We start from the raw sequence: 23,772 nt of genomic DNA, 5'->3' as shown, positions 1-23,772 counted from the left end.
AACTTCATGGTTCTGATTAGGCAAGAGTAGAGCCGCGTGTTTTCCATCACCGTCCGCTCCACACGTACTCGAGGGATATAAGAATAAACATCCCACTCAATGTCGGGTGTGATCATACCTGCACTTATGCACCGGATCCCATCAAAACTCCGAAGTTAAGCGTGCTTGGTCAAGAGCAGTACTAGGATGGGTGACCCCCTTGGAAGTCCACGTGTTGCACCCCTTTCTATTTTTGATTACTTGTTGACAGACGATTTTCGGCTCAAATCATCTGAATCTCGATCGGGACTAGATAAGACATGTGAAAACAACGTAGCTCGGACACTGCCGGATTTGGACAAAATTGCAGGCTAATTTGATTGTAAACGGGCAAACGAACGAGACTTATTACTCCGCAATGAGCTGGCGAGATTTTAGCCGAATTCTTTCCCTAAGACACTCTAATTTGCGATTTTCCGTTTCTGTTAAGCTTCGGTTGCCTCGAAAAATCCGTTTAGGAAGTCCGAAATTCGATTCCGGTTCCATTTTATCGTATCCCATGTATAATAATAGCTTTACATTCGCTATTTTCTTCTTCTTATTTTTTTTCTATTTTCTGTGAACATTTAGCGATTTTTGTTGTCGTGAGCCGGTTCGGTGCAGAAGGCTATGACGCAGATGACTTCGGAGACGGTTAACTCATTAAAAACAATTATTTCGACTGTTTTAGCTATAATTATGTAAACGGTCGCGACACAAGGACTTCCAAGGGAGGTCACCCATCCTAGCTCTGTCATCGCGCCAGAACGCTTAAATTCATGGTTCTGATTGGGCGAGAGCAGTGCCGCGTGTTGTCCATCGCCGCCATCTCCACACGTACTCGAGGGATATAAGAATAAACATCCCACTCAATGTCGGTTGCGATCATACCAGCACTAATGCACCGAATCCCATCAGAACTCCGAAGTTAAGCGTGCTTGGACGAGAGCATTACTAGGAATGGTGACCCCCTGGGAAGTTCTCGTGTTGCACCCCTTTTCGTGTTTTTCTATTTTTGATTACTTGTTGACAGACGATTTTCGGCTCAAATCATCTGAATCTTGATCGAGACCAGATAAGAAATGTGAAATCAACGTAGCTCGGACACTGCCGGATTTGGACAAAATTGTAGCCTAATTTGATTGTTAACGGTCAAACGAACGAGACTCATTACTCCGCAATGAGCTGGCGAGATTTTAGCCGAATTCCTTCTCTAAGACTCTCTAATTTGTGATTTTCCGCTTCTGTTAAGGTTCCGTTTCCTCGAGAAATCCGCTTAGGAAGTCCGAAATTCGATTCCGGTTTCATTTTATCGTATCCCAGGCATAATAATAGCTTTACATTCGCTATTTTCTTCTTCTTATTTTTTTTTCTATTTTTTGGGAACATTTAGCGATTTTTGTCGTCGTGAGCCGGTTCTGTGCGGAAGGGTATGACGCACATAACTGCGGTGACGGTTAACTCATTAAAAACAATTATTTTGACTGTTTTATCCATAATTTACGTAAACGGTCACGGCACGAGGACTTCCAAGAAAGGTCACCCATCCTAGCTCTGCCATCGCGCCAGAATGCTTAACTTCATGGTTCTGATTGGGCGAGAGCAGTGCCGCGTGTTGTCCATCGCCGCCCACTTCACACGTACTCGAGGGATATAAGAATAAACATCCCACTCAATATCGGGTGCGATCATACCTGCACTTATGCACCGGTTCCTATCAGAACTCCTAAGTTAAGCGTGCTTGGGCGAGAGTAGTACTATGATGGGTGAACCCCTGGGAAGTCCTCGTGTTACACCCCTTTTCGTGTTTTTCTATTTTTGATTACTTGTTGACAGACGATTTTCGGCTCAAATAATCTGAATCTCGATCAGGATTAGATAAGACATGTGAAATCAACGTAGCTCAAGCACTGCCGGATTTGGACAAAATTGTAGCCTAATTTGATTGTAAACTGGCAAACGAACGAGACTCATTACTCCACAAGAAGCTGGCGAGATTTAGGCGAATTCCTTCTCTAGGACCCTCTAATTTGCGATTTTCCGCTTCTGTGAAGCTTTCGTTTCCTCGAGAAATCCGCTTAGAAAGTTCGAAATTCGATTTCGGTTCCATTTTATTGTATCTCACGCATAATAATAGCTTTACATTCACTATTTTCTTCTTCTTATTTTTTTTTCTCTTTTCTGGGAACATTTAGCAATTTTTTTTGTCGTGAGCCGGTTCTGTGCAGAATAGTATAACGCAAATTACTCCGGAGACGGTTAACTCATTAAAAACAATTATTTCGATTGTTTTACCCATAATTTACGTAAACGGTCGCGACACGTGGGCTGCCAGGGAGGTCACCCATCCTCGCTCTACCATCGCGCCAGAACGCTTAACTTCATGGTTCTGATTAGGCGAGAGTAGAGCCGCGTGTTTTCCATCACCGCCCGCTCCACACGTACTCGAGGGATATAAAAATAAACATCCCACTCAATGTCGTGTGTGATCATACCTGCACTTATGCACCTGATCCTATCAAAACTCCGAAGTTAAGCGTGCTTGGTCAAGAGCAGTACTAGGATGGGTGACCCCCTTGGAAGTCCTCGTGTTGCACCCCTTTCTATTTTTGATTACTTGTTGACAGACGATTTTCGGCTCAAATCATCTGAATCTCGATCGGGACCAGATAAGACATGTGAAAACGACGTAGCACGGACATTGCCGGATTTGGACAAAATTGCAGCCTAATTTGATTGTAAACGGCCAAACGAACGAGACTCATTACTCCGCAATGAGCTGACGATATTTTAGCCAAATTCTTTCCCTAAGACACTCTAATTTGCGATTTTCCGTTTCTGTTAAGCTTCTGTTTCCTCGAGAAATCCGTTTAGGAAGTCCGAAATTCGATTCCGGTGCCATTTTATCGTATCCCATGTATAATAATAGCTTTACATTCGCTATTTTCTTCTTCTTATTTTTTTCTATTTTCTGTGAACATTTAGCGATTTTTGTTGTCGTGAGCCGGTTCGGTGCAGAAGGGTATGACGCGGATGACTCCGGAGACGGTTAACTCATTAAAAACAATTATTTCGATTGTTTTAGCTATAATTATGTAAACGGTCGCGACACAAGGACTTCCAAGGTTGGTCACCCATCCTAGCTCTGTCATCGCGCCAGAATGCTTAAATTCATGGTTCTGATTGGGCGAGAGCAGTGCCGCGTGTTGTCCATCGCCGCCAGCTCCACACGTACTCGAGGGATATAAGAATAAACATTCCACTCAATGTCGGGTGCGATCATACCAGCACTAATGCACCGGATCCCATCAGAACTCCGAAGTTAAGCGTGCTTGGGCGAGAGCAGTACTAGGATGGGTGACCCCCTAGGAAGTTCTCGTATTGCACCCCTTTTCGTGTTTTTCTATTTTTGATTACTTGTTGACAGATGATTTTCGGCTCAAATCATCTGAATCACGATCGGGATCAGATAAGACATGTGAAATCAACGTAGCTTGGGCACTGCCGGATTTGAAAAAAATAGTAGGCTAATTTGGTTGTAAACGGGCAAACGAACGAGACTCATTACTCCGGAATGAGCTGGCGAGATTTTAACCGAATTCTTTCTCTAAGACACTCTAGTTTGCGATTTTCCGCTTCTGTTAAGCTTCTGTTTCCTCAAGAAATCCGTTTAGGAAGTCCGAAATTCGATTCCGGTTCCATTTTATCGTATCCCAGGCATAATAATAGCTTTACATTCGCTATTTTTTTCTTCTTATTTTTTTCTATTTTCTGTGAACATTTAGCGATTTTTGTTGTCGTGAGCCGGTTCGGTGCAGAAGGTTATGTCGCAGATGACTCTGGAGACGGTTAAATCATTAAAAACAATTATTTCGACTGTTTTAGCTATAATTATGTAAACGGTCGCGACACAAGGACTTCCAAGGGAGGTCACCCATCCTAGCTCTGTCATCGCGTCAGAACACTTAAATTCATGGTTCTGATTGGGCGAGAGTAGTGCCGCGTGTTGTCCATCGCCGTCCGCTCCACACGTACTCGAGGGATATAAGAATAAACATCCCACTCAATGTCTAGTGCGATCATGCCAGCACTAATGCACCGGATCCAGTCAGAACTCCGAAGTTAAGCGTGCTTGGGCGAGACCAGTACTATGATGGGTGACCCCCTGGAAGTTCTCGTGTTGCACCTCTTTTCGTGTTTTTCTACTTTCGCTTACTTTTTGACAGACGATTTTCGGCTCAAATCATCTGAATCTCTATCGGGACCAGATAAGACATGTTAAATCAACGTAGCTCGGGCACTGCCGGATTTGGACAAAATTGTAGGCTAATTTGATTGTAAACGGGCAAACGAACGAGACTCACTACTCCACAATGTGCTGGCAAGATTTTAGCCGAATTCCTTCTCTAAGACCCTCTTATTTGCGATTTTCCGCTTTTGTTAAGGTTCCGTTTCCTCGAAAAATCCGCTTAGGAAGTCCGAAATTCGATTCCGGTTCCATTTCATCGTATCCCAGGCATAATAATAGCTTTACATTCGCTATTTTCTTCTTATAATTTTCTTTTCTATTTTCTAGGAACATTTAGCGATTTTTGTTGTCTTGAGCAGGTTTTGTGCGGAAGGGTAGGACGCATATTACTCCGGAGACGGTTAACTCGTTAAAAACAATTATTTCAACTGTTTTATCCATAATTTACGTAAACGGTCGTGACACGAGGACTTCCCATGGAGGTCTCCCATCCTAGCTCTGCCATCGCGGCAGAACGCTTAATTTAATGGTTCTGATTGGGCGAGAGTAGTGCCGCGTGTTGTCCATCGCCGCCCGCGCCACACGTACTCGAGGGAAGTAATAATAAACATCCCACTATATGTCGGGAGCGATCATACCAGCACTAATGCACCGGATCCCATCAGAACTCCGAAGTTAAGCGTGCTTGGGCGAGACCAGTACTAAGATGGGTGACCCCCTGGTAAGTCCTCGTGTTGCTCCCCTTTTTGTGTTTTTCTATTTTTGATTACTTGTTTACAGACAATTTTCGGCTCAAATTATCTGAATCTCGATCGGGACCAGATAAGACATGTGAAATCAACGTAGCTCGGGCACTGCCGGATTTGGACAAAATTGTAGGCTAATTTGATTATAAACGGGCAAACGAACGAGACTCAGTACTCCGTAATGGGCTGGCGAGATTTTAGCCGAATTATTTCTTTAAGACCCTCTAATTTGCGATTTTTCGCTTCGGTTAAACTTCTGTTTCCTCGAGAAATCCGTTTAGGAAGTCCGAAATTCGATTCCGTTTCCATTTTATCGTATCCCAGGCATAATAATAGCTTTACATTTGCTATTTTATTCTTCTTATTTTCTTTTCTATTTTCTTGGAAAATTTAGCTATTTTTGTTGTCGTGAGTCGGTTCTGTGCGGAAGGGTATGACGTAGATTACTCCGGAGACGGTTAACTCATTAAAAACAATTATTTCGACTGTTTTAGCTTTAATTTATGTAAACGGTCGCGACACAAGGACTTCCAAGGGAGGTAACCCATCATAGCTCTTTCATTGCGCCAGAACGCTTAACTTCATGGTTCTGATTGGGCGAGAGCAGTGCCGCGTGTTGTCCATCGCCGCCCGCTCCACACGTACTCGAGGGATATAAGAATAAACATCCCACTCAATGTCGGGTGCGATCATACCAGCACTAATGCACCGGATCCCATCAGAACTCCGAAGTTAAGCGTGCTTGGGCGAGAGCAGTACTAGGATGGGTGACCCCCTTGGAAGTCCTCGTGTTGCACCCCTTTTCGTGTTTTTCTATTTTTGATTACTAGTTGACAGACTATTTTCGGCTCAAATCATCTGAATCTCGATTAGGACCAGTTAAGACATGTGACAACAACGTAGCTCGGACACTGCAGGATTTGGACAAAATTGTAGGCTTATTGGATTGTAAACGGGCAAACGAACGAGACTCATTACTCCACAATGAGCTGGCGAGATTTTAGCCGAATTCTTTCACTAAGACACTCTAATTTGCGATTTTCCGCTTCTGTTAAGCTTCTGTTTCCTCGAGAAATCAGTTAAGGAAGTCCGAAATTCGATTCCGGTTCCATTTTATCGTATCCCGGGCATAATAATAGCTTTACATTCGCTATTTTCTTCTTCTTATTTTTTTCTATTTTCTGTGAACATTTAGCGATTTTGTTGTCGTGAGCCGGTTCGGTGCATAAGGGCATGACGCAGATGACTCCGGAGGCGTTTAAGTCATTAAAAATAATTAGTTCGACTGTTTTAGCTATAATTATGTAAACGGTCGCGACACAAGGACTTCCAAGGGAGGTCACCCATCCTAGCTCTGTCATCGCGTCAGAACGCTTAAATTCATGGTTCTGATTGGGCGAAAGCAGTGCCGCGTGTTGTCCATCGCCGCCCGCGCCACACGTACTCGAGGGATATAAGAATAAACATCTCACACAATGTCGGATGCGAACATACCAGCAATATTGCACCGGATCCCATCAGAACTCCAAAGTTAAGCGTGCTTTGGCGAGACCAGTACTAGGATGGGCGACACCCTGGGAAGTCCTCGTGTTGCACCTCTTTCCGTGTTTTTCTATTTTTGATTACTTGTTGACAAAAGATTTTTGGCTCAAATCTTCTGAATCTCGATCGGGACCACATAAGACATGTGAAATCAACGTAGCTCGGGTACTGCCGGATTTGGACAAAATTTTAGGCTAATTTGATTGTAAACGGGCAAACGAACAAGACTCTTACTCCGCAATGAGCTGGCGAGATTTTAGCCGAATTCCTTCCCTAAGACCCTCTAATTTGCGATTTTCCGCTTCTGTTAAACTTCCGTTTCCTCGAGAAATCGCTTAGGAAGTCCGAAATTCGATTTCGGTTCCATTTTATCGTATTCGAGGCATAATAATAGCTTTACATTCGCTATTTTCTTCTTTTTATTTTTTTTCTATTTCTGGGAACATTTAGCGATTTTTGTTGTCGTGAGCCGGTTCTGTGCGGAAGGGTATGACGCAGATCACTCCGGAGATGGTTAACTCATTAAAAACAATTATTTCGACTGTTATAGCCATAATTTACGTAAACGTTCGCGACACGAGGACTTCCAGGAGTGGTCACCCATCCTAGCTCTGTCATTGCGCCAGAATGCTTAACTTCATGGTTCTGATTGGGTAAGAGCAGTGCCGCGTGTTGTCCATCGCCGCCCGCTCCACACGTACTCGAGGGATATAAGAATAAACACCCCACTCAATTTCGGGAGCGATCATGCCAGCACTAATGCATCGGATCCCATCAGAACTCCGAAGTTAAGCGTGCTTGGACGAGACCAGTACTAGGATGGGCGACCCCCTGGAAATTCCTCGGGTTGCACCGATTTTCGTGTTTTTCTATTTTAGATTACTTGTTGACAGACGATTTTTGGCTCAAATCATCTGAATCTCGATCGGGACCAGATAAGACATGTGAAATCAACATAGCTTAGGCACTGCCGGATTTGGACAAAATTGTAGGGTAATTTGATTGTAAACGGGCAAACGAACGAGTCTCTTACTCCGCAATGAGCTGGCGAGATTTTAGCCGAATTCCTTCTCTAAGACCCTCTAATTTGCGATTTTCCGCTTTTGTTAAGTTTCCGTTTCCTCGAGAAATCCGTTTAGGATGTCCGAAATTCGATTCCGGTTATATTTTATCGTATCCAAAGCATAATAATAGACTTACATTCGCTATTTTCTTCTTATTATTTTTTTCTATTTTCTGGGAACATTTAGCGATTTTTGTTGTCATGAGACGGTTCTATGCGGAAGGGTATGACGCAGATTACTCTGGAGATAGTTAACTCATTAAAAACAATTAAAAACAATTATTTCGACTGTTTTAGATATAATTTACGTAAAATGTCACGACACGAGGACTTTTCAGGGAGGTCACCCATCCTAGCTCTGCCATCGCACCAGAATGCTTAAATTAATGGTTCTGATTGGGCGAGAGCAGTGCCGCGTGTTGTCCATCGCCGCTCGCGCACCACGTACTCTAGGGATATAAGAATCAACATCCCACTCAATGTCGGGTACGATCATACCAGCACAAATGCACCGAATCCCATCAGAACTCCGAAGATAATCGTGCTTGGGCGAGAACAGTACTAGGATAGGTGACCCCGTGGGAAGTCCTCGTGTTGCACCCTTTTTCGTGTTTTTCTATTTTTGATTACTTGTTGACAGACGATTTTCGGCTCAAATCATCTGAATAACGATCGGGACCAGATAAGACATGTGAAATCAACGTAGCTCGGGCACTGCCGGATTCGGACAAAATTGTAGCCTAATTTGATTGTAAACGGGCAAACGAACGAGACTCATTATTCCGCAAATAGCTGGCGAGATTTTAGCCGAATTCCTTCTCTAAGATCCTCTAATTTGCGATTTTCCTCTTCTGTTAAGCTTCTGTTTTCTCGAGAAATCCGCTTAGGAAGTCCGAAATTAGATTCCGGTTCCATTTTATCGTATCCGAGGCATAATAATAGCTTTACATTCACTATTTTTTTCTTCTTATTTTTTTTTTCTATTTTATAGGAACATTTAGCGATTTTTGTTGTCGTGAGCCGGTTCTGTGCGGAAGGGTATGACGCAGATTACTCCGGAGACGGTTAACTCATTAAAAACAATTATTTCTACTGTTTTAGCTATAATTTACGTAAACGATCGCGACAGGAGGACTTCCGAGGGAGGTCACCCATACTAGCTCTGCCATTGCGACAGAACGCGTAATTTCATGGTTCTGATTGTGCGAGAGCAGTGCCGCGTGTTGTCCATTGCCGCTCGCGCCACACGTACTCGGGGGATATAGGAATAAACATCCCACTCAATGTAAGGAGCGATCATGCCAGCACTAATGCACCGGATCCCATCAGAACTCTGATGTTAAGCGTCATTGGTTGAGACCAGTACTAGGATGGGTGACCCCATGGGAAGTCCTCGTGTAGCACCCCTTTTCGTGTTTTTCTATTTTTGATTATTTGTTGACAGACGATTTTCGGCTCAAATCATCTGAATCTCGATCGGGACCAGATAAGACATGTGAAATAAACGTATCTCGTGCACTGCTGGATTTGGATAAAATTGTAGGCTAATTTGATTGTAAACGGCCAAATGAACGACACTCATTACTCAGCAATGAGATGGCGAGATTTTAGCCGAATTCCTTCTCTAAGACCATCTAATTTGCGATTTTTCGCTACTGTTAAGCTTCTGTTTCTCTTGACGCAGATTACTCCGGAGACGGTTAACTCATTAAAAACAATTATTTCGACTGTTTTAGCTATAATTTACGTAAACGGTCGCGACAGGAGGACATCCCAGAGAGGTCAACCATCCTAGCTCTGGCATCGCGCCAGAACGCTTAAATTCATGGTTCCGATTTGGCGAGAGCGGTGCCGCGTGTTGTCCATCGCCGCCCGCTCCACACGTACTTAAGGGATATAAGAATAAACATACCACTCAATGTCGGGTGCGATCATACCAGCACTAATGCACCGGATCCCATCAGAACTCCGAAGTTAAGCGTGCTTGGGTGAGACCAGTACCAGGAAGGGTGACCCCCTGGGAAGTCCTCGTGTTGCACCTCTTTTCGTGTTTTTCTATTTTTGATTACTTGTTGACAGACGATTTTCGGCTCAAATCATCTGAATCTCGATTGGGACCAGATAAGACATGTGAAATCAACGTCGCTCGGGCACTGCCGGATTTGGAAAAATTGTAGCCTAATTTGATTGTAAACGGGCAAACGAACGAGACTCAATACTCCGCAACGAGGTGGCGAGTATTAGACGAATTCCTTCTCTAAGACCCTCTAATTTGCGATTTTCCACTTCTGTTTCCTTGAGAGGAAGTTCTAAATTCGATTCCGGTTCCATTTTATCGTATCCCAGGCATAATAATAGCTTTACATTCGCAATTTTTTTCTACTTAAATTTTTTTCTATTTACTGGGAACATTTAGCGATTTTTGTTGTCTTGAGGGTTCTGTGGGGAAGGGTATGACGAAGATTACTCCGGAGACGATTAACTCATTAAAAACAATTATTTCGATTGTTTTGTCCATAATTTAATTAAACGGTCGCGACACGAGGACTTCCCAGGGAGGTCACCCATCCTAGCTCTGCCATCGCGCCAGAACGCTTAACTTCATGGTTCTGATTAGGCGAGAGCAGTGCCGCGTGTTCTCCATCTCCGCCGCTCCACACGTTCTCGAAGGATATAAGAATAAACATCCCACTCAATTTCGGGTGCGATCATACCAGTACTAATGCACCGGATCCCATCAGAACTCCGAAGTTAAGCATGCTTGGGCAAGAGCAGTACTAGGATGGGTGGACCCCCTGGGAAGTCCTCGTGTTGCACCCCTTTTCGTGTTTTTCTATTTTTGATTACTTGTTGATAGACGATTTTTGGCTCAAATCATCTGAATCTCGATCGGGACTAGATAAGACATGTGAAATCAACGTAGCTCGGGGCACAGCCAGATTTGGAAAAAATTGTAGCCTAATTTGATTGTAAACGGGAAAACGAACGTGACTCATTCTCCGCACTGAGCTGGCGAGATTTTAGCCGAATTTCTTCTCTAAGACGCTCTAATTTGGGATTTTCCGCTTCTGTTAAGCTTCCGTTTCCTCGAGAAATCCGTTTAGGATGTCCGAAATTCGATTCTGGTTCCATTTTATCGTATCCCAGGCATAATAATAGCTTTACATTCGTTATTTTCTCCTTATTATTTTTTTTCTATTTTCTAGAAACATTTAGCGATTTTTGTTGTCGTGAGTCGGTTCTCTGCGGAAGGGTATGACGCAGATTACTCCGGAGACGGTTAACTCATTAAAAACAATTATTTCGACTGTTTTATCCATAATTTAAGTAAACGGTCGCGACACGAGGACTTCCCAGGGAGGTCACCCATCCTAGCTCTGCCATCGCTCCAGAACGCTTAACTTCATGGTTCTGATTGGGCGAGAGCAGTGCCGCGTGTTGTCCATCGCCGCCCGCTACACACGTACTCGAGGGATATAAGAATAAACATCCCACTCAATTTCGGGTGCGATCATACCCGCACTAATGCACTAGATCCCATCAGAACTCCGAAGTTAAGCTTGCTTGGGCGAGAGCAGTACTAGGATGGGTGACCCCCTGGGAAGTCCTCGTGTTGCGCCCCTTTTCGTGTTTTTTTATTTTTGATTACTTGTTGACAGACGATTTTTGGCTCAAATCATCTGAATCTCGATCGAGACCAGATAAGACATGCGAAATCAAAGTAGCTCGGGCACTGCCGGATTTGGACAAAATTGTAGCCTAATTTGATTGTAATTAGGCAAACGAACGAGACTCATTACTCCGCAATGAGCTAACGAGATTTTAACCGAATTCCTTCTCTAAAACCCTCTAATTTGCGATTTTTCGCTTCTGTTAAGCTTCCGTTTCCTCGAGAAATCCGCTTAGGTAGTTTGAAATTCGATTCCGGTTCCATTTTCTCGTATCCCAGGCATAATAATAGCTTTACATTTACTATTTTCTTATTCTTATTTTTTTTTCTATTTTCTGGAAACCTTTAGCGATTTTTGTTGTCGTGAGCCAGTTCTGTGCGAAAGGGTATGACGCAGATTACTCCGGAGACCGTTAACTCATTAAAAACAATTATTTTGACAGTTTTAGCCATAATTTACGTAAACCGTCGCGACACGAGGACTTCCCGGGGAAGTCACCCATCCTAGCTCTGCCATTGCGCCAGAACGCTTAACTTCATGGTTCTGATTGGGCGAGAGAAGTGCCGCGTGTTGTCCATCTCCGCCCGCGCCACACGTACTCGAGGTATATAAGAATAAACATCCCACTCAATGTCTGGCGCGATCATACCAGCACTAATGCACCGGATCCCATCAGAACTCTGAAGTTAAGCGTGCTTGGGCGAGAACAGTACTAGGATGGGTAACCTCTTGGGAAGTCCTCATGTTGCACCCCTTTTTGTGTTTTTCGATTTTTGATTACTTGTTGACAGATAATTTTCGGCTCAAATCATCTGAATCTCGATTGGGACCAAATAAGACATGTGAAATCAACGTAGCTCGGGCACTGCCGGATTTGGACAAAATTTTAGCTTAATTTGATTGTAAACGGGCAAACGAACGAGACTCATTACTCCGCAATGAGCTGGCGAGATTTTAGCCGAATTCCTTCTTTAAGACCCACTAATTTACGATTTTCCGCTTCTGTTAAGCTTATGTTTCCTCGAGAAATCCCCTTAGGAAGTCCGAAATTCGATTTCGGATCCATTTTATGGTATCCCAGGCATAATAATATCTTTACATTCGCTATTTCCTTATTTTTATTTTTTTTTCTATTTTCTGGAAACATTTAGCGATTTTTGTTGTCCTGAGCCAGTTCTGTGCGAAATGGTATGACGCAGATTACTCCGGAGACGGTTAACTCATTAAAAACAATTATTTCGACTGTTTAGCCATAATTTACGTAAACCGTCGCGACACGAGGACTTCTCGGGGAGGTCACCCATCCTAGCTCTGCCATCGCGCCAGAACTCTTAACTTCATGGTTCTTATTGGGCGAGAGCAGTGTCGCGTGTTGTCCATCGCCGCGCGCTCCACACGTACTCGAGGGATATAAGAATAAACATCCACTCAATGTCGGGTGCGATCATACCAGCACTAATGCACCGGATCCTATCAGAAGTCCGAAGTTAAGCGTGCTTGGGCGAGAGCAGTACTAGGATGGGTCACCCCCGGGAAGTTGTCACGCCCCGTGTTCGAAGAGCATGTGACATCCGGCATTGTTTTAACAATTAGTTTTAAACAATTACGCCTCGTATCGAAATGACTAAAACCAGTCTTTTTCATAAATAAAACATTGTCTTTACATTGACAATAGAATAAGAATAATCAGAGTTGCAAATGCGAAAACTGAACAAAAGGAAAATAAAGTCTTGATTTCTTGTATCTTGCTCATCGGCAACCATCCCCAGAAGGCTTCTTGTTCCTCCTCATTTAGTTACTCTTCATTTTAATCTGAAATTTGTAAGGGGTGAGTGTTTTGGGAAACACTCAGCAAGTGGGGGTCGATCGATTTCCAATGATACATATAGAACTTAATCTTTAAAACATTTCTTTAACAAACTATCAAATCTTATCACTTTTAACTCATCATAACAGAAACGAAATAAATATGAGACAGAGGTTATCAGAAGATTCAGAGCAGTTCAGAAACAGATCAGAACAATTCTGAACAGAACAGATCGGAACAGACAGAACACTGTTACTCATCTCATTTCCATGGTCAAATTGTCCCCAATATGTTAGTCCTCTAAGGGTTGAGGCCAAAACACGGTTTTATACCCACCGATGGGGGCCAGACAGAACATGGTTTTATACCCACCAATGTGGGCCAGACAGAATTACAATTCTCGTCCCATTTCAAATCGAGTTGTAATAGTGCAACACAGAATTCAAAGTTTACCAGACAGAATTTATCAGAGTTTTCAGATATCAGAGTTTCAGACGGATTCAGCGGAACCAACGAATTTCGAAGCATAGAGGAAAACACATAATCGATCGAAATTTTAAAAGACGGTCATCATGCTGTTTTCAAAAAAAGAGGACACATTCATGCATGTCATAACTTATATATTAAAGATTTAAAAATACAAACGAATATACATATCAAAAACCCACTTACAATACTCTCGAAGTTACGGTTCGAAATGTGCAGAACTTTGGCGAACGAAACTTGTTGAATTTCGGCCAAGTGATGACCGAACCAGGAGATGATCTTCACAACGATGTGGATAGCAAATCACAGCATTGAAAAGCCGGAACAACTCCTCCTTCTTTCTTCTTGCAAGCGACAGCCGAGAGGTGGTTTTGGAGGGAAAGGAGCCAATTTTTCTTGCTGATTTTTGGGTGTGATTTCTTTAGCATGTTGAGGTGGTATTTATAGGTGAATTATGGTCTTTTCCCATCCCCATGACCGAAATATTGGAGCCCAAGCAAGCCATCAATGTGGTCAAGGTTAACTCAAGCATCAAAGGTCACCTTGGTTTACTAAAGAGTCCATTCTTGCACAATAAATTGGTCCAAGCCTCTTAGCTCTTCCCTTAGCTCCCTTTCTTGGTTAACTCAATAGTCATCACTTGTATAATAAGTTTTTCCAAACCTTTAGTTCTTTTAGCTCCTTATTTGGTTAACTCAATGGTCATAAATATGTCCAATCCTTTAGCTCTTCTCCTTGGTTTACTCAAGGGTAATTTCTTGCACATTAAAATTTTCCAATGCTTTAGCTCTCCTCCTAGCTCTATTTTTTTTATTCTTTTAGGACAAGAAAGAATGAGCTTCATTGAGCTAAAAGATTGAGCTCATGAGCATGGGGTTTCTTTTCCAAGAATCTTGGAGCTTCCTTGAGCTGAGGGTTTTAGCTTGTGAGGTAAGGGTTTCCTCTTCCGAGTGGCGTACCCTCAATTCTCAAGGTTTTGCATTGCCTCATCTTTTTTTTGAGCTACTTTTCGAGCTTTTTGAGGTGCTTTGCTTTGAAAAATCCGGGTTCTCACATCCCACCCTCCTTATTGGAAGTTTCGTCCTCGAAACTTGAGTTAGATAAATCTTTAAAAAGTGAGGGTGTCGAGTGCGCATACGTTCTTCAAATTCCCAAGTTGCTTCTCGTTCCATATGATTCGACCATTGTATCTTGACATATGGAATTGTTCGGCATCTCAGCACTTGGTATTTGGTGTTACTTGAATAAGGACTTCTTCATATTTCATTTCCTCGTTCACATTTCCTTTGATTAGTAGCGGTTCAATTTCAAGAATGCTACTTGGATATGAGACATACTTCCTTAGCTGTGAGACATGGAAGACGTTGTAAATCCTTGACATGCCTGGTGGTAAAGCCCGCTGATAAGCTAGGTTTTCCATTTTTCTCAGTATTTCGAAGGGTCCGACATATCTTGGAGTTATCTTTCTAGAATTGCTGAATCGAACCACTCCTTTCATTGGGGAAACTTTAACATAAGCTTTCACACCATTTTCAAACTCCAACGGTCTTCACTTTAAATAAGCCCAGCTCTTTTGTCGATCATGAGCTGCCTTGCGTTTTTCCTTGATAATAGCTACTTTATCAACAATTCAAGTACCATGATAGCTTTCTCTCTGATTTCAATACTTCCATGATAATTATTGTTATCGGCAAATTCAATCAAAGGGGGGTGTTTATTGGAGTCCGAGGTCCATGGCACACGCCCTAAAATATCTTCAATAGTTCGATCTACCGTCTTTGTCTCATGTTTAATTCCTTTTGTGTGAATAGTATTTGAGGCTTTGATGATTGATAAATTTCACACATTTGACACTAAAGAAATTGATTCTCTAGATCTTTGGCTCAAATATAATTGTGGCTAATTCACTATCATGTGTTGGATAATTTTGCTCACATGGTTTTAATTTCATCGATGCATAGGCAATTAATTGCCCTCTTGAATGAGAACACATCACAATCCTCTTTTGATGCATCATTGTAAATTGTGAAATTCTTGCCTTCTTCAGGAAGTACTAATACTAGCGTAGAAACGAGTTTCTTTTTCAAGATCTAAAAACTCTTCTCACATTCTTCACTCTAATTGAATTTAGAGTTCTTCTGAGTGAGCTTGGTGAGCGGAAGAAAATCCTTCAACACATTTTCTTAATAGCCAAATAATCCCGAAAACTTCAAATTTCTATTCCAGTATTCGATCAAGGCCAGTCTATGATTACCTCCACCTTATTGGTGATCCACTGATATGCCCATTTCAGATATTATATGACCGAAGAATGTGACATTTTTTAATCAAAATTCACATTTCTTAAATTTAGTATTTAGTTATTTTTCTCTGAGCATCGGTGGAGCAAGACGAAGATCTTCCTTGCGGTCTTTCTCACTTGTTGAATATACAAGAATGTCTTCAATAAATGCTACCACAAACTTGCCGAGGAATTTTCTTGAACACTCTGTTCATGAGTTCTATGAATGTTGCTGGAGCATTGGTCATGCCAAAAGGTATTATCATGAACTCATAGTGTCCATACCCTTTTCTTTTTAAGGCTGTTTTAGGAATATTCTCTGCCTTGGCCTTCAATTGTGATAGTCTGATCTTAGATAGAGCTTCGAAAAGATCTTAGCTCCTTTTAACTGATAGAAAAGGTCATCTATTCTTAAAAGATGACATTTGTTCTTGATCTCATATAGTACTTTGTCGAATGACACACTATCTTGTACTTTCACCATTCTTCTGTACCAATAAGATTGAATCTCCCCAAGAAGAGGCACTTGGTCTGATTTGTTTTTGTCTAACAAATCTTGGAATCGAACTTTTATCTCCTTGAGTTCAACTGAAGCCATTTGCTAGGGTTCTTTAGATATTGGTGCAGCACGAGCTATAAAGTTACTTTCGAATTCTTTCACGATCTGAGATAATTCAAAGTAACGCTTCCAGAACTCTCGTACCACGGGAATATTTTTATATCTTGAGCTCAATTCCTTCTTTTTCTTCTCTCATTATCGCTAGTTAGACTTCTTAGCCATACTCCATGGCTTTCTAAGTTTGAGAAGCAGAAAGGAAGGATTTTTGTTCCTTATCCTTGCCATAAAATACGATTTATTCTTGGATTGGAGTTTGGAATTCTTACCTCGACCATCTAACACTGCATGATTCTTGTCCAACCAACCAATTCTCAGAATGACGTTGAAATTTACCATAGTACACTAAATAAAATCGGCACTGAATATATGCGTATCCATACTTATTGTGTTCTAAATTATCACGATTACTATCTCCAAACATAAAATCAATATATAATCTTAGAACATAACTCCTTATCAGCCTATTGACTTAAGTCCCAATAACCTAGTTAAAATTTCTTTCAACATTGTACGGAAGAAATTAATTCCTCAAACAATTCTTCTTTTACTAAATCTGTCTTTAATCAAAACTATGAGCCTAACATGCTTTAATACAAACAAGCTTCGTTGGATGTCTTTCTCTACAAATCTTTCCCCTATTTTTCTTTTTACTATAAGAAGAGTCATAACCTATTATGCATGCTACACTTCCCTTGATGTCCACCAATATCTCATAACTCCCTTTATTTACCTAAGGTAATGACCTTAATTTCTTAACTTAAGTTATTGTTTCTTAACTTTATTAAATATTCCAAAATCTTACATATTTAAATTTATCGCTTAATAGCCCAAATTTAAATGTCCATACCGTTAATTATTGACATAAAAATCAACTTTTACACCTGAATATCAAAACTTATATAATTCTTATCTCATATTTTCATAAATAATTTATTATCCGCGAATCAAACATTTCATCTTAAGTCGGAAGAATTCCCAAATGTAAGTCAACTTATATCAGAGTATTTGTATTCCCTAAAATATAAGTCAAATTATCTTTGATAGGTATGTTCCCAAAATATATTTCAACTTATCTATGTACATTCTCAAAGAAATGTTACACTTTTTTCTTTCATATCATTTAACCATAATACCAGTCTAGCCTACTTTATCATCTCTCAACATTACTGTTCTTTTTCCACTACATCCATAGGTGCTTCTTCTTCTTCTTCCACATTTTCCACGACAAGGTGCGCAGTCTATCCATTGCACCATGAAGCTTGGCGATGTAACGTTCTTGCTTGCTAGAAAGGTCTTCATGTTGATGACGAGAACGGTTAGCAAGGTTTTTCTAAGTTTCAATCCTTACTATCAACTTTCGATTAAGGGAAACTAGTCATTCCACGTGTAGTGTTAGGGCGAGCTGGCTCTTTGCTCGATCAAGGTGATGGTTGAGATTATGTATATCAGTTTGAAGCAGATTCTTAATCTTTGTGAGTTCTTGTTTATCTTGTTTTCCTCAAGTAATGTTGACGCATGCGAAGTGCGGCTTGAGCACGAGTACAAGACCATAAATTGAGGTAAAATTTCATAATGGTATCAAAGTAAAGGATAGAAAGGTAAAAAATTTTGATTGAAACAAAGATTTCGTGGAACTTTCTATACTAGAAATTTCAGAATGATTGAAGGAAATAGATTTCGAATTTCTCAAAGAATTTTGGAAAGATTGAGAGTTTGTTTCTGAATGTACTAGGCTTTTGCCAAAATTTGACTTCTTCAAATTTTGTCTGTCAAAATCCCAGCAGGATTATGAACCTGGCGGCTCTGATACCACTTAAATGTCACGCAAAGTGTCTGAAGCGCCTGTGACATCCGGCATTGTTTTAACAATTACTTTAAAATAATTAAGCCTCGTATCGAAATGCCAAAAACCAGTCTTTTTCATAAATAAAACATTGTCTTTACATTGACAATAGAATAAAAATACATCAGAGTTGCAAATGCGGAAACTGAACAAAAGGAAAATAAAGTCTTGATTTCTTGTATCTTGCTCATCGGCTACCATCCCCATAAGGCTTCTTGTTCTTCCTCATTCAGTTGGTCTTCATTTTAATCTGAAATTTGTAAGGGGTGAGTGTTTTGGGAAACACTCAGGAAGTGGGGGTCGATCGATTTCCTATGATACATATAGAACTTAATCTTTAAAACATTTCTTTAACAAACTTTCAAATCTTATCATTTTTAACTCATCATAACAGAAACAAAATAAATATGAGACAGAGGTTATCAGAAGATTCAGAGCAGTTCAGAAACAGATCAGAAAAATTCAGAACAGAACAGATCGGAACAGACAGAACACTGTTACTCATCTCATTTCCATGGTCAAATTGTCCCCAATATGTTAGTCCTCTAAGAGGTGAGGCCAGAACACGGTTTTATACCCACCAATGGAGGAGACAGAACATGGTTTTATACCCACCAATGGGGGCCAGACATAATTACAATTCTCGTCCCATTTCAAATCGAGTTGTAACAGTGCAACACAGAATTCAAAGTTTACAAGACAGAACGTATCAGAGTTTTCAGATATCAGAGTTTCAGACGGATTCAGCGGAACCAAAGAATTTCGAAGCATAGAAGAAAACACATAATCGATCGAAATTTTAAAAGACGATCATCATGCTGTTTTCGAAAAAAGAGGACACACATTCATACATGTCATGACTTATATATTCAAGATTTAAAAATACAAACGAATATACATATCAAAAACCCACTTACAATACTCTCGAAGTTACGGTTCGAAATGTGCAGAACTTTGGCGAACGAAACTTGTTGAATTTCGGTCAAGTGATGACCGAACCAGGAGATGATCTTCACAACGATGTGGATAGCAAATCACAGAATTGAAAAGCCGGAACAACTCCTCCTTCTTTCTTCTTGCAAGCGACAGCCGAGAGGTGGTTTTGGAGGGAAATGAGCCGATTTTTCTTGCTGATTTTTGGGTGTGATTTCTTTAGCATGTTGAGGTGGTATTTATAGGTGAAGGATGGACTTTTCCCCTCCCCATGGCCGAAATATTGGAGCCCAAGCAAGCCATCAATGTGGTCAAGGTTAACTCAAGCATCAAAGGTCACCTTGGTTTAGTAAAGAGTCCATTCTTGCACAATAAATTGGTCCAAGCCTCTTAGCTCTTCCCTTAGCTCCCTTTCTTGGTTAACTTAATAGTCATCACTTGTATAATAAGTTTGTCCAAACCTTTAGTTCTTTTAGCTCCTTCTTTGGTTAACTCAATGTTCATAAATATATCCAATCCTTTAGCTTTTCTCCTTGGTTTACTCAAGGGTAATTTCTTGCACATTAAATTTTTCCAATGCTTTAGCTCTCCTCCTAGCTCTATTTTTTTTATTCTTTTAGGACAAGAAAGAATGAGCTTCATTGAGGTAAAAGATTGAGCTCATGAGCATGGGGTTTCTTTTCCAAGAATTTTGGAGCTTCCTTGAGCTGAGGGTTTTAGCTTGTGAGGTAAGGGTTTCCTCTTCCGAGTGACGTACCCTCAATTCTCAAGAGTTTACGTTGCCTCGGCTTCTTTTTGAGCTACTTACCGAGCTTTTAAGGTGCTTTGCTTTGAAAAATCCGGGTTCTCACAGAAGTCCTCGTGTTGCACCCCTTTTCGTGTTTTTCTATTTTTGATTACTTGTTGACAGACGATTTTCGGTTCAAATCATCTGAACCTCGATTGGAACCAGATAAGACATGTGAAATCAACTTAGCTCATGCACTGCCGGATTTGGACAAAATTGTAGCCTAATTTGATTGTAAATGGGCAAACGAACGAGACTCATTAATCCGCAATGAGCTGGCGAGATTTTAGCCGAATTCCTTTTCTAAGACCCTCTAATTTGCGATTTTTCGCTTTTGTTAAGCTTCTGTTTACGCGAGAAATCCGCTTAGGAAGTCCAAATTTTATTCCTGTTCCATTTTATCGTATCCCAGGCATAATAATAGCTTTACATTCGCTATTTTCTTATTCTTATTTTTTTTTCTATTTTCTCGAAACATTTAGCGATTTTTGTTGTCGTGAGCCGGTTCTGTGCGGAAGGGTATGATGTAGATTACTCTGGAGACAGTTAACTCATTAAAAACAATTATTTTGACTGTTTTATCCATAATTTACGTAAATGGTCGCGACACGAGGACTTCCCGGGGTGGTCACCCATCCTAGCTCTGCCATCGCGCCAGAACGCTTAATTTCATGGTTCTGATTGGGCGAAAGCAGTGTCGCGTGTTGTCCATCGCCGCCCGCTCCACACTTACTCCAGGGATATAAGAATAAACATCCCACTTAATGTCGGATGTGATCATACCATCACTAATGCACCGGATCCCATCAGAACACTGAAGTTAAGCGTGCTTGGACGAGAGCAGTACTAGGATGGGTGACCCCCTGGGAAATCCTCGTGTTGCTCCCATTTTCCTGTTTTTTTATTTTTGTTCACTTGTTGACAGACGATTTTCAGCTCAAATCATCTGAATCTAGATCTGTACGAGATAAGACATGTGAAATCAACGTAGCTCGGGCAATGCCGGATTTGGACAAAATTGTAGGCTAATTTGATTGTAAACGGGCAAACGAACGAGACTCGTTACTCCGCAATGAGCTGGCGAGATTTTAGCAGAATTCATTCTCTAAAACCCTCTAATTTGCGATTTTCCGCTTCTGTTAAGCTTCATTTTCCTCGAGAAATCCGCTTAGGAAGTTTGAAATTAAATTCATGTTCCATTTTATCGTATCTCAGGCATAATAATAGCTTTACATTCGCTATTTTCTTCTTCTTATTTTTTTTTCTATTTTATGGAAAAATTTAGCAATTTTTGTTGTCATGAGCCGGTTCTGTGCGGAAGGGTATGACGCAGATTACTCCGGAGACGGTTAACTCATTAAAACAATTATTTCGACTGTTTTAGCCATAATTTCCGTAAACGGTCGCGACACGAGGACTTCTCAAGGAGGTCACCCATCCGAGCCCGCTCCATCGCGCCAGAATGCTTAACTTCGTGGTTTTGATTGGGCGAGAGCAGTGCCCGTGTTCTCCATCGCCGCCCGCTCCACACGTACTCGAGGGATATAAGAAAAAACATCCCACTTATGTCGGATGCGATCATACCATCACTAATGCACCGGATCCCATCAGAACTCTGAAGTTAAGCGTGCTTGGACGAGAGCAGTACTAGGATGGGTGGACCCCTGGGAAATCCTCGTGTTGCTCCCATTTTCGTGTTTTTCTATTTTTGTTTACTTGTTGACAGACGATTTTGAGCTCAAATCATCTGAATCTCGATCGGTACGAGATAAGACATGTGAAATTAACGTAGCTCGGGCTCTGCCGGATTTGGACAAAATTGTAGGCTAATTTGATTGTAAACGGGCAAACGAACGAGACTCATTACTCCGCAATGAGCTAGCGAGATTTTAGCAGAATTCATTCTCTAAGACCCACTAATTTGCGATTTTCCGCTTCTGTTAAGCTTCCGTTTCCTCGAGAAATCCGCTTAGGAAGTTCGAAATTCGATTTATGTTCCATTTTATCATATCTCAGGCATAATAATTGCTTTACATTCGCTATTTTCTTCTTCTTATTTTTTTTTCTATTTTATGGAAACATTTAGCAATTTTTGTTGTCATGAGCCGGTTCTGTGCGTAAGGGTTTGACACAGATTACTCCGGAGACGGTTAACTCATTAAAACAATTATTTCGACTGTTTTAGCCATAATTTTTGTAAACGGTCGCGACACGAGGACTTCTCTGGGAGGTCACCCATCCTAGCTCTGCCATCGCGCTCGAACGCTTAACTTCATGGTTCTGATTGGGCGAGAGCAGTGCCGCATGTTGTCCATCGCCGCCCGCGCCACACGTACTCGAGGGATATAAGAATAAACATCCCACTCATTGCCGGGTGCGATCATACCAGCACTAATGTACCGGATCCCATCAGAACTTCGAAGTTAAGCGTGCTTGGGCGAGACCAGTACTAGAATGGGTGACCCCCTGGAAAGTCCTCGTGTTGCACCCTTTTTCGTGTTTTTCTATTTTTGATTGATTACTTGTTGACAGACGATTTTCGGCTCAAATCATCTGAATCTCGATCGGGACCAGATAAGACATGTGAAATCAACGTAGCTCGGGCAATGCCGGATTTGGACAAAATTTTAGCCTAATTTTATTGTAAACGGGCAAACGAATGAGACTCATTACTCCGCAATGAGCTGGCGAGATTTTAGCAGAATTTCTTCTCTAAGACCCTCTAATTTGTGATTTTCCGCTTCTGTTAAGCTCCCGTTTCCTCGAGAAATCCGTTTAGGAAATCTGAAATTTGATTCCGGTTCCATTTTATCATATCCCAGGCATAACAATAGCTTTACATTCGCTATTTTCTTCTTCTTTTTTTTCTATTTTCTGGGAACATTTAGCGATTTTTTTTTTCGTGAGCCGATCTGTGCGGAAGGGTATGACGCAAATTACTACGGAGACTGTTAACTCATTAAAAAAAATATTTCGACTTTTTAGCTATAATTTACGTAAACGGTCGCGACACGAGGACTTCCCAGGGAGGTCACTCATCCTAGCTCTACCATCGCGCCAGAACGCTTAACTTCATGGTTCTGATTGGGCGAGACCAGTGCCGCGTGTTGTCCATCGCCGTCGGCGCCACACGTACTCGAGGGATATAAGAAAAAACATCACACTCGATGTTGGGTGCGGTCATACCAGCTCTAATGCACCGGATCCCATCCGAACTCCGAAGCTAAGCGTGCTTGGGCGAAAGCAGTACTAGGATGGGTGACCCCCTGGGAAGTCCTCGTGTTGCACCCTTTTTCGTGTTTTTCTATTTTTTATTACTTGCTGACAGACGATTTTTGGCTCAAATCACCTTAATCTCGATCGAGACCAGATAAGACATGTGAAATCAACGTAGCTCGGGCACTGCCGGATTTGGACAAAATTGTAGGCTAATTTGATTGTAAATGGGCAAACGAACGAGACTCATTACTCCGCAATGAGTTAAAGAGATTTTAGCCGAATTCCTTCCCTAAGACCCTCTAATTTGCGATTTTCCGCTTCTCTTAAGCTTCCGTTTACTTGAGAAATATGTTTAGGAAGTCCGAAATTCTATTCCGGTTCCATTTTATCGTATCACAGGCATAATAATAGCTTTGCATTCGCTATTTTCTTCTTCTTATTTTTTTTTTCTATTTTCTGGGAACATTTATCGATTTTTGTTGTCGTGAACCGGTTCTGTGCGGAAGGG

General features: G+C 41.3%; 16 non-coding genes and 6 pseudogenes across 16 annotated transcripts; all 22 read left to right on the top strand.

The window, feature by feature from the left end:
* LOC142505942 (uncharacterized) overlaps positions 1-23,772 on the top strand; it is a 147,436-nt pseudogene that overhangs the window by 16,885 nt on the left and 106,779 nt on the right.
* Positions 105-223, top strand: LOC142506936 (5S ribosomal RNA). Its single transcript, XR_012805207.1, has one exon. It is a non-coding gene; the product is annotated as a 5S ribosomal RNA (ribosomal RNA).
* On the top strand, positions 896-1,014 carry LOC142509070 (5S ribosomal RNA). Its single transcript, XR_012807259.1, has one exon. It is a non-coding gene; the product is annotated as a 5S ribosomal RNA (ribosomal RNA).
* Positions 1,699-1,817, top strand: LOC142509322 (5S ribosomal RNA). The gene has a single exon (XR_012807502.1). It is a non-coding gene; the product is annotated as a 5S ribosomal RNA (ribosomal RNA).
* Positions 2,500-2,618, top strand: LOC142511241 (5S ribosomal RNA; annotated as a pseudogene).
* On the top strand, positions 3,290-3,408 carry LOC142507202 (5S ribosomal RNA). The gene has a single exon (XR_012805464.1). It is a non-coding gene; the product is annotated as a 5S ribosomal RNA (ribosomal RNA).
* LOC142508525 (5S ribosomal RNA) lies at positions 4,090-4,207 on the top strand. The gene has a single exon (XR_012806734.1). It is a non-coding gene; the product is annotated as a 5S ribosomal RNA (ribosomal RNA).
* LOC142513861 (5S ribosomal RNA) lies at positions 4,892-5,010 on the top strand. The gene has a single exon (XR_012809785.1). It is a non-coding gene; the product is annotated as a 5S ribosomal RNA (ribosomal RNA).
* Positions 5,695-5,813, top strand: LOC142507853 (5S ribosomal RNA). Its single transcript, XR_012806095.1, has one exon. It is a non-coding gene; the product is annotated as a 5S ribosomal RNA (ribosomal RNA).
* On the top strand, positions 6,494-6,612 carry LOC142511640 (5S ribosomal RNA; annotated as a pseudogene).
* LOC142510677 (5S ribosomal RNA) lies at positions 7,293-7,411 on the top strand (annotated as a pseudogene).
* On the top strand, positions 8,103-8,221 carry LOC142509587 (5S ribosomal RNA). The gene has a single exon (XR_012807754.1). It is a non-coding gene; the product is annotated as a 5S ribosomal RNA (ribosomal RNA).
* Positions 8,907-9,025, top strand: LOC142512362 (5S ribosomal RNA; annotated as a pseudogene).
* On the top strand, positions 9,542-9,660 carry LOC142514559 (5S ribosomal RNA). The gene has a single exon (XR_012810447.1). It is a non-coding gene; the product is annotated as a 5S ribosomal RNA (ribosomal RNA).
* LOC142517320 (5S ribosomal RNA) lies at positions 10,319-10,438 on the top strand. The gene has a single exon (XR_012813072.1). It is a non-coding gene; the product is annotated as a 5S ribosomal RNA (ribosomal RNA).
* Positions 11,122-11,240, top strand: LOC142515660 (5S ribosomal RNA). Its single transcript, XR_012811494.1, has one exon. It is a non-coding gene; the product is annotated as a 5S ribosomal RNA (ribosomal RNA).
* Positions 11,925-12,043, top strand: LOC142506316 (5S ribosomal RNA). The gene has a single exon (XR_012804611.1). It is a non-coding gene; the product is annotated as a 5S ribosomal RNA (ribosomal RNA).
* Positions 12,726-12,845, top strand: LOC142512599 (5S ribosomal RNA; annotated as a pseudogene).
* Positions 20,815-20,933, top strand: LOC142509783 (5S ribosomal RNA). Its single transcript, XR_012807938.1, has one exon. It is a non-coding gene; the product is annotated as a 5S ribosomal RNA (ribosomal RNA).
* LOC142510284 (5S ribosomal RNA) lies at positions 21,616-21,734 on the top strand. Its single transcript, XR_012808407.1, has one exon. It is a non-coding gene; the product is annotated as a 5S ribosomal RNA (ribosomal RNA).
* LOC142515632 (5S ribosomal RNA) lies at positions 22,418-22,536 on the top strand. Its single transcript, XR_012811467.1, has one exon. It is a non-coding gene; the product is annotated as a 5S ribosomal RNA (ribosomal RNA).
* On the top strand, positions 23,218-23,336 carry LOC142514051 (5S ribosomal RNA). Its single transcript, XR_012809964.1, has one exon. It is a non-coding gene; the product is annotated as a 5S ribosomal RNA (ribosomal RNA).

This window comes from Primulina tabacum, chromosome 10 (assembly GCF_025594145.1).
Source record: "Primulina tabacum isolate GXHZ01 chromosome 10, ASM2559414v2, whole genome shotgun sequence".
Classification (NCBI taxonomy): domain Eukaryota; kingdom Viridiplantae; phylum Streptophyta; class Magnoliopsida; order Lamiales; family Gesneriaceae; genus Primulina; species Primulina tabacum.
The sequence above is the reverse complement of the archived record's forward strand: the minus strand, read 5'-3'. Positions and strand labels throughout refer to the sequence as shown.